We start from the raw sequence: 17,329 nt of genomic DNA, 5'->3' as shown, positions 1-17,329 counted from the left end.
CCTACTAATAAGCCAGTGAGATAGATCTAACATGTATTCATATATAGATACCCACATACAATGATTTAATCAGATCATCTATTTAATTAATATTTACTTTAATTGGCGACATGCTGTATTACAGTGCATTCAGAAAGTATTCGACTCCTTGAACTTTTTTCACAGTGTTATTCTACAAGCCTTATTTTAAAATGTATTAAATATTTTTCCTCTCACCCACATACACACAAACCCCGCTAATGAACAAAGCAAAAACAGGGTTTAGATTTTTTGAAAAAAGATGTATAAAAAACCAACAGAAATTATCACATTTAACAGTAAGATATCCAGACCCTTTTACCAGTACTTTGTTGAAGGCACCTTGGCAGAGAGTCGTCTGAGTATTGACGCCTTACAAACTTCGACACCAATCAAGTTGTAAAAACATCTCAAGGGATGATCGATGGAAACAGGCTGCACGTGAGCTAAATTTGCGACGGCTCATAGCTAAGGGTCATGAATACTTATGTAAAATTAATGTATTTCTGTTCTTTAATAATTTTGTTTATAAACTTTGCAAACATTTCTAAAAAACAGTTATTGAATGTCATTATGGGCTTGTGTTGTGATATGAGGGAAACAATTGAATCAATTTTATAATAAGGCTGTAACGCTAACAAAATGTGAAAAAAGTCAAGTGACCTGGAATACCTTTCCGAATATACTTCATGTACTGTTTCTATTAAAACAAAGATAAAATTATATACGTAAAGTATGGTGGAAAAAAGCTTGGAGTACTTTAAATGAAATTATGGGGCAGGATTCTTCATTCAACCCATCTTTACATTGAATCAGAACGCTCATCATACAGAAATATTTGATATTGCCAATATTTTAATGTCTATTTCATTGGAAGTGGGCAAACTCAGGCATGACATTTGCCAACAACAAAACTGTGAGGCATCATATTATGCATAAAAATACATAAAGTTGAAGAAAAGCCCATTGTCACTTTTTTGGGATTCTGTAATGTGATGTGGAAAGAGGTGGAGAAATTATTGTGTCCAATCAATAATGAAGAAACCACCTGGTATTGAAATTTAGATGGAAAGCTTACGGATGATGGTAGTGGACATATTGCACTCCTTTGTTCATGTATTTAAATCTGAGAACTGAAGAAAAACGTTTATGTCCTCAGACCCGGAGTGAAACTAAAGTCATCCGCTACCCAATTAGCTTGCTGCCGGCTCTTAGGCAAGGTCGGAACAAAATTATTTGGACCATTATACAATGTTATTTCTCTCTGAACAGAAAGGCACTCCTCCACATTACTGCACTGACACAATGACTGAAGAAAATTATAAAAATAATTTGTGGGCGCTTGTTATTGTTGTGGCCTTTATATTATTGACCATCATCTGTTATTGGCTAAATCGTATGTGATATGGCTTTATATCATCTGAATATCATTGGTTGAGCGCTATCTATCCAAAAGAACACAGATTGGTTTTCTTAAGGGAGCTTCTCCTAAAGTACAAACATGTAAAGTTGATATTCCACAAGCAGCTCTCTTGGCTCTTTACTGTCTATAGCTTTACTAGTGATCTAGCACTGGTATTTAAACAAAACCTGTGTTGTCAATGTACACTGAGATCAACATTATACATGTCAGCAATACGGGCTTAGTGAAATTTACTGCAAACCCTAAACAAAAGAGTATGCAGTCAGTTTATAGAATGGGGGGCTAGTAAAAGAAACTAGCCATGAACATTCTAAACACTAAAAGCATTGTATTTGGTACAAATCATTCCTAAGTTCTTGTCACGGACCCTTCCCGGAAACTTTCATCACGCACACCTGTCCCCTATTCCACTGATTAGTATTTGTAGTGTGCCTTTTTTAATGAAAGATACCTGGAGCCAGAAATCTTTTTGATGAGAAGGGCGTCAAATACTTATTTCCCTCATTAAAATGCAAATCAATTTTATAACATTTTTGACATGGCATTTTTCTGGATATTTTTGTTGTTATGGCCTGTCTCAGGATGGTATACGTGTGGTTGAAGTTTCCCTCTAGTGGTGTGGGGGCTGTGCTTGGCAAAGTGGGTGGGGTTATATCTTTCCTGTTGCCCTGTCCAGGGTATCATCGGATGGGGCCACAGTGTCTCCTGACCCCTCCTGTCTTCAGCCTCCAGTTATTTATGCTGCCAGTAGTTATGTGTCGGGGGACTTAGGTAGTTGTGTATATCTGGATTACTTCTCCTGTCTTATCCGGTTCCTGGGAATTTAAGTATGCTCTCTCGGATTTCTCTCTTTCTCTCTTTCTTTTCTCTCTCGGAGAACCTGAGCCCAGGACCATGGCCTCAGGACTACCTGGCATGATGACTCCCTTTGCTGTCCCCACAGCCTTCCTGGCCGTGCTGGCTGCCTCCAGTTTCAACTGTTCTGCCTGCGGGGCTATGGAACCCTCTGACCTGTTCACCGGGACTGCTACCGTCCCAGACCTGCTGTTTTCAAAACTCTTCTAGAGACAGCAGGAGGGTGAAGATTACTCTCAATGATCGGCTATGAAAGCCAAACTGACATTTACTCCTGAGGTGCTGACTTGCTGCACCCCACAACTACTGTGATTATTATTATTTGACCATGCTGGTCATTTATGAACATTTGAACATCTTGGCCATGTTCTGTTATAATCTCCACCCGGCACAGCCAGAAGAGGACTGGCCACCCCTCAAAGCCCGGTCCCTCTCTAGATTTCTTCCTAGGTTTAGGCCTTTCTAGGGAGTTTTTCCTAGCCACCGTGCTTTTACACCTGCATTGCTTGCTGTTTGGGGTTTTAGGCTGGGTTTCTGTACAGCACTTTGAGTTATCAGCTGATGTAAGAAGGGCTATATAAATACATTTGATTTGATTTGATGTGTGTTTGTGTCTACACAGCCCAGGCTGTGGTGGAGGTGATGGGGCCTGCTGGTCAGGGTGCTGGTACTCTGAGTGTGGAGGCTATAGCCAAACACCCTGCTGAGGGCAGTCAAGTCAACGACCCCCATCCATCTCTACCAGTAACAAGAACAGTGTTGTGGGTCGGATGAGGATTTAACAGATCACCACCMCCTCAATGGTACCCGCAGCTCATCACAGTAATGTGTATTACTATATCAAAGCTAGGAGTTTGTAATGCCTCTTATTAGTGCTTGCTTTCTGTGCAGGGTGGTGTTTCTATCCACCAGCAGCTGAGCATCAATGTGAGTGTGAGCCAGGTCGTAGAGCTGGGCCTGATGAACTGACTGCTACCAGACCAACWGCTGGTGGGCATCCTCTCAGAGAGACCACAGGTGACATACAGTATGTGCAGGATACACATGGTATACACTGTCCAACAAAATGCTTACTTGCAGGTTCCTTCTCGACAATGCAACAACAATAATTTATAGTCCATGGACCCTGAATAAATCTCCTGTGTGATCCTTGAGCGTGTAAATGATGTGTTGTCCCCTGGCAGCTGAGTGACTGTCACCGGGGTGTTGTGATGGACGGGATGGAGACGCTGTACTGCCGCTCCCCCAGCAGCACCCTATAGATCATCAAGGCTTCATCTACATGGTCAACCTCTCAAACAACTACTACGCCTTCAAAGACAAGGAGAGGGCACAGAGAGAGGCAGAGGGTGAGGACAAACTAGTCCAAAGGAGACTGTGCCTCATATTAACCTCTCTGTTATTGGGAGGGACTATCCTAGTGGAACAGAGACCCTGAAGAGTAACATACTGCTGCCTCTTGAATAGGTAAATACGTATTGACCTTTCTATGTATTTTTGCCCATGAATTTATTATAATAATAATGCTGATCTTTAATTGATGTCCCCTCTCTTCTCTGTTCCCCATGTGTTTGACGGTTTAGGGCTTGGACTCAAAGGCCCTCCTATCCCCTCCTCCACTATCTTCTCTGTCATACCCTACACTAAGAAGAGGCCTGTGCCCAGTGCACAGCAGATCACTAGTTGCTTCCCCTTCATGGTGCCCTCAGCCCCAGAGGAAGCTTAAGGCTCGGTCAAGGTATAAAGGTCCTCCATGAAAAATAGCATAACTTCACACATGAAACCACTATTGCCACCATATTCACTTGTTTTGAACTTCTTGCTTACTCTGAAAAACATGATTGATGATACTGTATYAACATTATGTCTAGACTTATGCTCATTCCCTGGAACACTTGTTAACCTCGTTAACAACTGTTTTTGTATGCCTTTTACGTTTGTCCATTTAAATGGGATGATAAATGAATTAATGAAGCTATTAATTATAGCTAGGTCTAACTGAATGGGTCTTACAGGAAGAGGTGTTGACCTCTACTGAAGGACGGGGGAAGAAGGCAGACACGGGCAGAGAGAGTCAGAAAGACAAGAGACGCACCCTAGCCAAAAATGGGTCCAGGACCAATGACTCCCGCTCCCCKCCTCTAAACGCTGTGACTCGCTTATTTGACACTGAGCATTGCCAACAGGAGTCCCAACAGGAGTGCAAACTACATACGAATACACAAGAATAAACACTGATGTGCATGAATGTGACTTAAAGGTTTGTGTTGTTTTCTATAGGCTCACCACATTCCACTGGAATTTCCCGCCCTATGGAGAGGCGATCCTGAAGATCTGGTTCCACTCCAAAGTCCCTGTCAAGTTTGACAAAACACTGAACTTTGAGTTGTTGGGTACCAAGATGTTCCAAAATGTACTGTGCGGGAATCTGTACATATCTATCCATCAGCAGATACACAAAGTGAGCATTGTTTGTTTCTAAAAGACATTTGTGTTTTTTTTATTCCTTGTGAAATATAACCAATTGTTATAAATAGCTGAGTTTTGTCAGATCTCATACTTTTTTATAGGTTGAAATGTTTTATTATCGCTGTAAATGATGTGTTGAGTGTGTGTCGTTTGGTCTATCCCAGGATGGTATTTGCCCACAGGAAGAGAGTCCTTTGATGAAGCGTTGCAGAAGAGCTACATCATCCGCTCTGGCCTCTATGATTTGGCCCGCTGCTCTGTGGGAAGACCACAGGCAGGTAAGGGGATTAACTTCCACTACCCTACCTACTCTGTGAGTTTATTCACTGTAACTCCATAGAGGACAACATGTGTGATGCATGCCTGTGTGTTACSTGTCTGTGCCATAGGTATAAAGAGAGAAAGTATCCAGAGAACATGGAAAAGCTGGTGATACACAACTCCTCCTCACTGGATGCTGAGATTCACTTCTTCTTCCAGCATGACACCAAGGCTGCCACCTACCAACTGGAACATCCCAACATGACCCTTAAACYCAACGAGAGACAAGAAGCCAATCAGAACTACTCATAACATCGTAGAATGTCGTCTGAGATGTCAGATTTGTCAGAACCCTGACTGTGTGATGCAAACGTACCTAAAAGTTATCACTGTTCACTAATATTATCAGTGAACAGTTTCACATCCATTTACTTTTGTTCTCGTTTTGAAACTTTGTGCGATAAGCACAGTGTTCCAATAATCYACGGTTGTGTCCTGGCAGAAAGAAGACAGTGTGGTGTATCAAAGAGAACCCAGAGCCAGCATTTCTGTCGCGGGGTCCATCCCGAGCTCGAACGCAAGCAGCTGTATTTTGAAAAGAATCTGCTGCACAGGTCTGAAATGAATTAATSCTGTAATTAACATTATCCAGAACTACTGTATAGCTTTTAAACATGCTTCAGTAACAAAGTAGGAGATTTGTTTTTGTCATGGTAGTTTTCTGTTGATTTTCCTTTCGCCACTCTACACCATTCTCCCTGTGCTGGTTGTGAACCTCAGGAAGAACACGAGGAGTCTGTACCTGCGTRACAACACGCTGCTGCCTGCAGCCTGGAGGCTAGAGGTGCTGGGGGATGAGTTCAGTGTGTCCCAGGACCAGGGCATCATACTGCGGGATCCTTGGGGTGTCCCTACCCTAAACCTCTAACCCTAAACTTAACCCCTACCCTTATTCAAACCATAACCTTAACCATAACCCTTACCTAACCCTAACCCTAACCTTAATTCTTACCGTAACCATTTTAAATTTCAACTTCAAAGGGGTAGAGACGCCCCAAGGATCCCGGATAGCATGGACCCTTGTCTCAAGCCAGAAAGCGCGATTGCCGTCTGCACTCATCGGTTGAGGAACGAGCGTTGCGTAGGAGTGACGCCATCTGACGTGAGACAATGGCCCATCAACCTAAAGAGAGCCATATGCCTCGAGGTACATTACTGGATGATGATTGATTTGATGTTTAGTATCGACTGTTGCATTATTCCTGTTTACCTCATATTGTTGTTGTATGACTTTCTGTCTGTGTGTTGCCGTGTGTGTTAGGTGTCTGATGTGTGGAACAGACAGTCCCCAGGTCTGCTTCTCTCCACAGGTGGTCCACCTCCATGTAGACTGTGCCAAGGAGGTGACCGTGGCCTTCTGCTCAGAGCCGCCCGTAGTGCTGACTGCCCAGCCTATCAAGTGTAAGCTGTGCAGGGTGGTGTTCCAGCAGCTTGTGGACCAGGTGCCAGACTGGGACGACCGCCTCAGGACCATCATGTGGGTTGACTCTGGGAAACAGGCGGGTAGTCAACAGYCTGCAAAGAAGAAGATAAAGTCACACATAGCTATAAGGCTACCTTTTTGTGACTGTATTTATTGTTTATCATCATGACCCATGCAGGGAGGATATTTCCTGACTACCCAGACTCCTTGCTCTGGCCAAATGCTACACCACGCCCACAGACGTCAGTTTCTTCACAATCAGTCTGGATCTGAGTACCTCCCCAACGATTTCTGGAATGCAACCACATTCTATCCGTTCTGATTGGTCCCAGAAACCCATGGGTTGGGTCTGAGCCAGGGTAAAGCAGCGTTTTGAAAATGTGTCATTAGCTTTAATACTCTGATTGGTTACAGATGATCCAATTGCTAATGACTRTTTTGTACAACACCCCTTATTTTGACGTTACCACAAATGACTTCAAGGGTGGCTGTCTCAGAATGAAATATGTTGCGAACAGACAGCGGCGGAAGAATTCCGTTTGAGTCRTCAGGCAAGGRATGAGAGGCCATTGTATTTTAATTACAGTAACTAGTGAAGTAAATTGAGTGTGCCCTGTCTGTCCCCAGGGGATTGAGACAGACACAGAGCTATGGTAGAGAACTCATTCAGAGTTATGGAACTACGCATCAGTGCTGTGTGTGATTATGCCAAGTTCACCTTGAAGCGGTGACCATAGGAGAGACCATCCACTTCAAAGGACACACTGCTCTATCAGACCAGGCTCACCAAACAGTGTATCTGGTGAATAGGGAGAATCAGCCCTTCCAGTTTATCATTGAAGAAATGTCTTGCCACTCAGAAGCCTTTCTGGACAGCCTGCAGCTGGAGCCTATGGAAGGGGTAGTGCCACCTAAAGACAGGCGTGTGACTCAACTCTCAGCTTATCAGTGGTACATCAACAAATCAACAAATCATCTAAATGTAATGTAACGGAAAAGTGTTGCAGTCCATCTGTTGTTATAGTTAATGCATTGTCAGTGATACCTTTGACACAAAGCATCCTCTCTCTCTTGGTGTYCTGCAGGTTTCCTGTGGTAGTGTCCTTCACCCCAACACAAGATGGAGTGGTGATCTTTAACCTGCTAGTTCAGGTGAAGGGGAAGGTCCAGCCCCTCACTATGAATGTCAAGACAGAGGGCTATAGCATTAACGCCTGTATGCAGTGTGAGAGCACCGAGGGAGGCGTCGCTGAGCTGTCTCCAGGCAACTCTCCTCATCAGGTGGACTTCAAACGGGTGAGAAATGTCGGCTTCAAAGCTTAAGACTCACACAGAAAGGCTAATTATACACTTAACTCCTCATAATGCAAATTCACAGCTACCTTTTCACTCCTTTGCTTTGTCTGAAGTTTTATATTGACATTCTTCCCCCTGCAGAAGTGTGTGCTCAAAGACATGGGCCTCAACATCAAGGTATCTCTTAGCAGAATCTTAGCAGAAATCAATCTCCCTCTTTCTCCCTCTATGTCTACCATTTCGTTTCTGATTCATGATTCTCTCTCTTCTCTCTCTCTCTCTCTCTCTCTCTCTCTGCTTCTCTCTCTCCTCTCTCTCTCTCTCTCTCTCTCTCTCTCTCTCTCTCTCTCTCTTTCTCTCTCTCTTTCCTCTTCTCTCTCTCTCTCCTCTCTCTCTCCTCTCTCTCTCTCTCTCTCTCTCTCTCTCTCTCTCTCTCTCTCTCTCTCTCTCTCTCTCTTCTCTCTCTCTCTCTCTCTCTCTCTCTCTCTCTCCTTTTCAGATTAACGAATGGGCCTGCGTTCAGCTACTCCATCCTGGATTCAGCTGGCCTGGATTTCTCCTTCCTCAAACACACCTTTGTAATGGGCTTCATCTACAATGCAGGGATGGTGCTAGCTACACAGACACTGATCATAAGCAACAACGGAGAGAGGGGCATCAGGTAACTGCTGACAAGTTGCCTCGCACTCTGCCTTTGCTTGAGCGACAACTTTAAAACCGAAAACCCCCAGCCTACATCAATTGACAGGCTCGCTGTTGGCCCTTTTCATTTCCTCTCGCTTATACTTCCAAATGAAATGTAATGAAAAGGACAGAGTGCCTCACTGCACTGGCAGGGAAAAGCAGAGGTAATATATATTAGTGACTCTCAATGAAGGAGCTGCCATAGCGTGTTATTCTCCTCTTCAGTCCAGATCAGGGWTAATCAACTAGATTCAGCTGCAGGCCGTTTTTTTCCTGAGCGGATGGTCGGGGGGCCGGAACATAGTTACATCTAATTAGTAGACTGCAAAAGGACAGCAAGAAGCCCAAACAGATATMAAATTTGACTAAAACATAATATTTTCAAACCTTGCTTACATTTGTATGCGATCACGTCGTGCCTCTCTATTATGCGTGGGAATACTTTTTTGTTGTTGCTCAGAAAGAAATMAAACCACCTGCGGGCCGTCAGTTGGGGAACGCTGGTGTAGATTGTCAGTTCTCTAACACCTCGTTTCTGGAGGCGGGGTTCCAGCCGGAAGTGCTGCCCCCTGGTGGGTCCATGGAGGTGCCCATCACCTTCTACCCACAGGAGGCAGTGCAATACCATGAGCGAGTGGTCTTTGAGATCAATGACTGTGCCGAGCAGGTGGTCGAGACCCTAGGTCAAGGAATTGAGATGAAGGTGAGGAGATGTCTGTGTGTGTGTGTGTATGTGTGTGTGTGTGTGTGTGTGTGCATACGTGTGTGTGCTTGTGCGTCTTTATGCATACATTTCCTGTGCACTTCTTCCTCCCAGGTTGACTTTGAGGACCCCAGACACAAGGTGGTGAATCTGGGGGCTCTGCAGATTGGTCAGAAGATCAGGAGGGTGATTCCCCTGGTGAACAACAGCCACTCCTCTCTGACTTTCTCCCTTCTGCTCAGCTCCACTGTACACACTCTGCTTGACTCCAGGGTACTGTACGCCTCTCAGAACCACCTCAACATCACTGTCACTGTGTCCTCTCTCTGAAAGTCAAGCCATATGGCTACCTCGACCTGGCAAGTAGTACAGTAGCTAGATTAATGGATGTTTTGCTCAGAATGTAGCTATAAAGAGAACACAGTTGAGAGTTGTCATACTAGTTGAGTTCTACCTGTGTGATTGAGTGTGATGAGACGTGTATTCCTCTCCTGTACCGTAGGTGCTGTCAGTGAACCCGCCAGGTGAGGTGACCCTGAAGCCGTTTGGGGGCCGCTGTCTGGTGGAGGTGCTATTCTCTCCCAGGTAGCGCAWGGCTCCCTTCACCGCAGAGCTGCAACTTGAGTGTCTGGGCACGGTACGCCCCCTGCTGGTGCTGAATGGCTGCTGTCATGGCATGGAGGTCAAGCTGGACCAGGACTACCTGCCCTTTGGAGCTGTTGCTCAGCGCTGCAAAGCCATAAAACGCATCATGCGGAACACTGGAGAAATTGGAGCCAGGTAGGTACTCTGACACACATACCGGTGCTCATGATACATTTTGATATTTTGCTACTTCCAGTGGGATATGGAGAGGTTTGGCAGAGACTTCATCCCTGCAGAGGGCTACATCTGCCCTGGGATGGAGGTTCCCTTTCAGGTGGCCTTTGCCCCTGTGGAGCTGAGTCAGGACCTGAGATATGATGACCTCTACACCGTAGAGGAAGCCATCAAATTCACCCTGGCAGGCTCCTGAATCATGCCCCCCATTATTGACCTTGTCCTACCTCACAAATCAGCGCTGGACTCTGAAGCCTGAGATCGAGGGGGAACACTGGAGTGGCCCTCCTCCTTCATCATTGATCCCTACCAGCAGAACAAGGCTTATGAGATCACATACAAACCCATGGTCTTGACCCCYGATGGCAAGAAGCACCTGGTGAGAGACACTTTTACTGGAGCGCTGTCTTAGTAGTCTCGAAAACCAGACCCTAGGCAAGCCGGGAAATTAGAAAATTGTGGGAGGCAACGCGGATGTCAAGAGGGATTACTGTCTTAGCTCTAGAACAGACTGAGTGTGTCTGTAGTGTGAAGAGCCTTGAATATGAGGACACATTCTTATTGTTGCTGACAATGAACGTCAAAGCCCTTTTAGATGAGTTATTTTGGTTTTGTCAAATACTATGTTTATATGATACAGTATATTATACCATTACGTACTGTAGATGCATCCTGTTATTCATCTCAGTTGCTTGACCACACTGTCTTACTCTCYTCTCCCTCTTCCAGGACTCCGTATTCTTCTTCCCAGATGGGACAGGCATACTCAACACTCTGCATGGCACTTCTGAGGCCCCCAAGGCTGTGGTCGTACATTGAGACAGGGCCTGTCCACAACTGGCACTCCAACCCTCAGCAGTACCACACTACTACTTTAGCAGGATGTCTATCAGCTGCTTAACACCTTGTAATAGCACTGCTTCTACCTCTGTCACACTACAACACATCACCACAACTTTGTCAGCTGCCAGTACTAAAATGTTCTGTKTGCAGGTTCCTTGCTGTGGTGGAGATCATCAAGCACTGTGTCCCTGAAGGGCCTGGACTGTCTGGATGTACCAGCTCTGGCCAAGAGGGACTACACAGTCTTCTTCTTCACCTACAAGGAGGGCCAATGCAATGCAAACGTCAGTAGAGAGAATCTGCTCATGTAGATGTACATTATAAATGTATACTGACCATCTTCAGGTACTTATGGATTCCAAAACCCAGATCATCACYCCACCTTGCTACCTACCGATAGTTGAAGGCTGTAAATGCAGCTGTTTTCCAAGTTGATTTGTATTCAATCGTATGTGTCCTGTCCTCCTCGAACGAGTCTACAGGGGAGTACCTGTTCTCCTACATGAACTACAAGGCCACAGAGCCGGGTGTCATCAGCACAATAGATATGGTGACTCCGGTGCACCAGACAGCCTCTGCCTCTGTGAGGATGGAGAACCTCATTAGCGTGTACTTCAGTGCTGAGTGCCGCAGTCCAGATGTCAGTGTCTCCACAACTATTGTGCCTCCATTCTCCAAGGTGGGTCTGCATGCATCTAACGTAATGACAAGATTGTTATTTTTCTTGGCATACACAGTGTATCATTCAAATGCACATTGTGGTTGATACTATGTTTACTCCTCAATTATATAGTTTTAAACAAAGGTCAAGCTAATAATTTTAGCACKGAAATAACTTGAAATATTTTAATATGTTTAATATTTGCATATTTAGACTATATACAGCAGGCTCCAGTAATTACATTTATTTACTGTATTTATTTTACAAATATTAATTTATTTGTCTTTGTCCTATTTATAAAGACTTAGGATATTTATCCATTGTGAGATTAAAGAATAAATATATTTATAGCGGACATGGTCTATCTTATCAGCTCTGTTGTTGGGTGTTATCTCTTCTCGTTTCTCTAGTCTAGATCCATGTGTTCTTCTCAGAGCCACTAGGGAGAGCACTTGCTCCTCTCCAAATAGCACTCATTTGGCATCAGCACCAGATACTGTACCTCCTGGGTTCATTTGTGGGAACAGGATGGGTGTTCAGAATGTATGAAATATATGTTTCCAATTAGCATAAACAGCAGTTCAATAGTGTGTTTGTTGAATAAATGGAAGTGTGTGTGTGTGTGTGTGTGTGTGTGTGTGTGTGTGTGTGTGTGTGTGTGTGTGTGTGTGTGTGTGTGTGTGTGTGTTGTGTGTGTGTGTGTGTGTGTGTGTGTGTGTGTGTGTTGAGAGACAGAAGGCGAGCAGTTACAAAAGCATGAGGCGAGCAGGATGAGTGCCTGTGTTTTGGGAAAGGTAACTATTAAAATGTTCCTTCATTCTCTCACAGTTAATGAGTTGTTAAATTCTTTCATATTTAAATATTGTGCAGGGGTTTGAAGTCTCCTGACAGAGCTTTTAATTTGGTGACTAGGGGAGCTTTAAAGAAGCTGTACAGTATATCCTGATTTCTATGAAGTATGACCTAAATTTAATTACAATATACTGTAAGTGAAATAGTTTTCCTTCCAAAGTTTTTGAATTAAGGATGTTTAAAGCAAGTTTTTTTTTTAAAGGTGTGGGCATACCCCAACAACAGAATGGTGTGGGCGTATACCAGTCATTAAAAATATTCACGCAAGTAGAAAACTGATTGGCCAGGTCAGCCAATGAGCCAACATAACATAATGTTCTATGAGGAAATAGTAAGGATCTTTGAAACGGTCTGTTTGAGACACGTTTGAGCAGTGGCGGTCGTGCCATTTAAGATGAGGAGGATGATTTTTACTTTTCATGAGCAGGCCTTATTTCTGTTACAGCATATTGAATGACTGTCATTCATATTCCATTCACCCATTTCAATGTAACAGCGATTACATGATTCTCAAATTTTCCCTATATCCATCATGGTTGCTACAACCTAGCCTATTGAAAGTTTACAACGTAGGCACACAAGTCGAGAGAAGAATTTGAGGTGACAGACAGTGACACATGGACATACAGTGACACATTCAATACCACCTTGCACACTCTTGCCTGCATCAAGCTGATCTAGGATGTAATCATTAGTCCAACAGCTGCAAAGGAGTAGGTTCTATTGGCCAAATGTAGGTATATTTATCCTATTTTTGTTCCATTTGCTTCCGTTTAAGAAATGTTTTCTGCTATGAAAGTGAAACACGGTTCACTTTCATAGCAGCCACGTTGTATTCCTTCTCGCATCTATCCTCTCACCCTTTTCCTTCACTTGTGGACTTCAATGCACAACACATCAGCTATATGTGACCAGGTGAAAAAAACTTTCCAAGCCAAACCATATCATAACCACTACACACAGCCTACATTGTTGTCACCATATCAGCTAAAGTAACGTCATAGTCAACATAGCTAATACAACTAACGCGTTAGTAAAACCTCTACAATCATGCAGTAAAGTTACAGTGCACAGTCAGTAAGCAGTTTAGCACTTACAAAAACCAAAAGCACTTAGCAAAACCAAAAGCTTACCTTGACWTGGAAGAGTTACAGTGTTGTGTTGGATAGTCATAGCCAGCTAGCTATCATAGCATCCCTCTCTTTAAGCAGTGTGTTTGAGTAGGCTAAACTAGCTAGCTGCATTTGCTAGCTAAGTAAGTGAAACTGAAAGTGAAAAAAATTACAATCGCTCTCTCTCTTGCTTCTCCTTCATTTTGGAAGAAATTAATTTGTTCAAAACTGTTCAACTATTGTCTTTCTCTCTCTTTGAGTCAACTACTCACCACATTTTATGCACTGCAGTGCTAGCTAGCTGTAGCGTATGCTTTCAGAACTAGATTCATCCTCTGATCGTTTGATTGAGTGGACAACATGTCAGTTCATGCTGCAAGAGCTCTTATAGATTGGAGGATGTCMTCTGGAGGTTGTCATAATTACTGTGTAAGTCTATGGAASGGGGTGAGAACCATGAGCCTACTAAGTTTTGTATTGAAGTCAATGTACCCAGAGGAGGACGGACGCTAGCTGTCCTCCGGCTACACCATGGTGCTACCCTACAGAGCCCTGTTGAGGTTACTGTGGACCTTCATTGCAAAACAGTGTGTTTTAATAAATTATTTGGTGACGTGAATATATGTAGTATAGTTTTATCTAAAAAGGATAACTTTTTTAATGTTTTAAACATGTTATTTTATGAAATTCACTGAGGAGGATGGTCCTACCCTTCCTCCTCTGAGGCGCCTCCCCTGAGTTTAAGGTGTTTTTTTCTACAATTTATGCTTTGTCCACAAATTTGAGTATAGGATGAGTCAACAACATTATTTGGGTATCAGTTAGCAGAATATACATTTTTAAAAGTGAGATTTTCACTTGACAGTTACTTTAATGAGGGAGTGGGAGGGTCTTGCACAGGCACACATACATATATTGGGTATCGTAAGTATTCACCCCCCTTGGATTTTCACATTTTGTTAAGTTACAAACTGTTATTGAAATAGATTTAATTGTGATTTTTGTGTCATTTATCTACACAAAATACTCCATAATGTGAAAGTGAAAAGAAAATTCTGCACAGTTTTACAAATTCATAAAAATKTAATAACTCAAGTATAGCCGTATTAATATTCACCCTCTTTCTTTAGGAAATCCTAATTCAGTTCAAGAGTAAAATTTGGCTTAACAAATCACATAATAAGTYACATGGACTTACTCTGTGTGAAATAATAGGGGTTGTATTGAATTTCAAGCACAGATTCAACTACAAAGACCAGGAAGCTTTTCGAAAACCTCATAAAGAAGGGCATGGACTGGTCGATGGGTACCACTAACAAATCAGACATTGAATATCTCTTTAAGCATGGTCAAGTCAATAATTATGCTGTGAATGATGTACTGTATTAAACCACCCAGGACAGAAAGGAAACTGCTCAGGGATGTGACCATGAGGCCATTGATGAYTTTAAATGGTTGTGATGGATGAGGTTGCATAAACAACATTGGAGTGACTCCACAATAATGTCCTAATTGACAGAGTGAAAAGAAGAATAGAAATATACAGAAAACATGCATCCAACAAGGCACTAAAGTAATACTGTGAGAGAGAGAAAAAATCAAACGAATACACTTTTGCCCAAATGCAAAGCCTTATGTTTGGGGCAATTCCAACACAACACATCCCTGAGAAACTGCCTCCTTATTTTCAAGCATGGTGGTGGCTACATCATGTTATGGGTATGCTTGACATAGGCAAAGACAGGGGAGTTTTTAAGGATAAAAAGAAACGGGATGGCGCTAAGCACATGCAAAATCCTCGAGGAAAACTTGCTTCAGTCTGCTTCACACCAGACACTGAGAAAGGAATTCACCTTTCAGCAGTACAATAACCTAAAACAGAAGCCAAATCTACACTGGAGTTGCTTACCAAGAAGACAGTGAATGTTCCTGAGTGGCCAAGTTACAGTTTTGACTTAAATCTGCTTTAAAATCTATGGCAAAACTCAGAAATGGCTGTCTAGCCATGATCCCCAACACCTTGACAGAGCTTGAAGAATAATTTTAATAATGGGCAAATATTGCATAATCCAGGTGTTCAAAGCTCTTAGAGATTTACCCAAGAAAACTCCCACTGTAATTGCTGCCAAAGGTGTGTCTAACATGTATTCACTCAGGGGGGAATACTTATTTTATCAAGGTATATCACTGCTCTTTAAAAATATATATAATTACTCTTCCAYTTTGGCAGTACAGCAAAGGTTGTGTAGATCATTGACAATTAAATCAATTTTAATCCCGCTTTGTAACACAATAAAATGTRAAGAAATCCAAGGGGGATGAATACTCATGATACTTACATTAGAACTTTTTCCTAATCACAGAATTCTAATTGTTCTTATATTTTTTCACAGGATCAGTTGAATCCATTKTTTCTTTGCTGCAGTGTAACCAGTCCCCCTGCCAGGACTAGCCTATATACACAGAACAGCCCACAGTACTATCAACTCAATAGGGATGGATGGCATTACCACTTCCCAATGTCTCCTTCCCTCCCAGCCATTGCATACAGTAGGCTATGSTGTGGGTTTATTTGATGGGCTTGTCAGTGCTTCCCCTTTATATACAGTATAGTATTATTTTCTGCCAAGATTCCCTTTTAAGATCAGAGTGACAAGTTACATATCTTCCTCAGATTCTCATCAGACTGTCAGAGAAACCTCCAAGCTAACTAGCTAGCTAGCTTTTAATCATGTTTAGCCAACCCTATTAATAGATGCATGTAATAATTGTCAGCTAAAATACAGTGTCGTTACGCTAGCTAAATCATTTTGGGGGTTAATATAGAATTGGCTGGTGATGTCATTGAGATCAAGAGATAAAATTAAACTGTCCTCGATTTTCATATGAGTTTCAAAGGATGAGAATACTTCAAAGGACTGTACTTCCTCTGAGGAAGTACAGTTCCCGCTCAGCCCAGTCAAAACTGTTCGCTGCTCTGGCACCCCAATGGTGGAACAAACTCCCTCACGACGCCAGGTCAGCGGAGTCAATCACCACCTTCCGGAGACACCTGAAACCCCACCTCTAAGAAAAACATAGGATAAGATAAAGTAACCCTTCTAACTACACGCACTATTATAAAGTGGTTGTTCCACTGGATATCATAAGGTGAATGCACCAATTTGTAAGTCGCTCTGGATAAGAGCGTCTGCTAAATGMCTTAAATGTAAATGTAAATGTAATATAATTACATTTTCTTGCATTTTGGAGTAGAATGTCCTTTTAAAAAGTCACCAGAAGGCACCTTCCCACAGTTGTTCAACAACAAAAATCTCCTGGGGGGGGCATGCCCCCGGACCCATCCGCTACCTCTGCCACCACTGCTGCAAAAAAAGTATCTTAATTTGATCACTCTTTTATTGCTGTTAGTTTTCCTGCAAAATGCAAAAGTAGTGTATTTGAGGTTTAAAAAGGCTWAATGTTTGTAATTTCCACATTAATTATAATCCACATAATAATTCACATTTCCTGTTGCTGCARGGTTATTTTCCTGCTGTAGAAAACTGGCTCAAATTAAGATCCTACATCTGTAGGGGAAACACTGGGGCTTGTTATATGGYCAGATTGTTCTTAATATCCCTATCTGGTATGGTCTCAAGAGAAGACAGTAACCAGAAGAGGATGAACAGTTTTGACAGAAATGGCATGTGTTGTGTTTGTGATTGTCAGTTTGAAACTGAGTAGCAGTTGTGATGTAGTTGAACTGTAATCAGAGCAGACAGATAGATTCTCTAGTGAAAGAGCTCTCATTTCTCCTCTATATGGAAAGCGCATGGCCCTGTGCTAAGGGGCATAACATCCATCTGGG

The 17,329-nt window shown here is 42.8% G+C and overlaps 1 pseudogene; it reads left to right on the top strand.

The window, feature by feature from the left end:
* The window catches only part of LOC111960984 (hydrocephalus-inducing protein homolog), a 79,981-nt pseudogene extending 68,023 nt beyond the window's left edge, over nt 1-11,958 (top strand).
* Nucleotides 11,959-17,329: the final 5,371 nt, after the last annotated feature.

This window comes from Salvelinus sp. IW2-2015, linkage group LG4q.1:29 (genome assembly GCF_002910315.2).
Source record: "Salvelinus sp. IW2-2015 linkage group LG4q.1:29, ASM291031v2, whole genome shotgun sequence".
Classification (NCBI taxonomy): domain Eukaryota; kingdom Metazoa; phylum Chordata; class Actinopteri; order Salmoniformes; family Salmonidae; genus Salvelinus; species Salvelinus sp. IW2-2015.
Note: the sequence above shows the minus strand (reverse complement) of the source record. Positions and strands in the feature narration are given on the sequence as shown.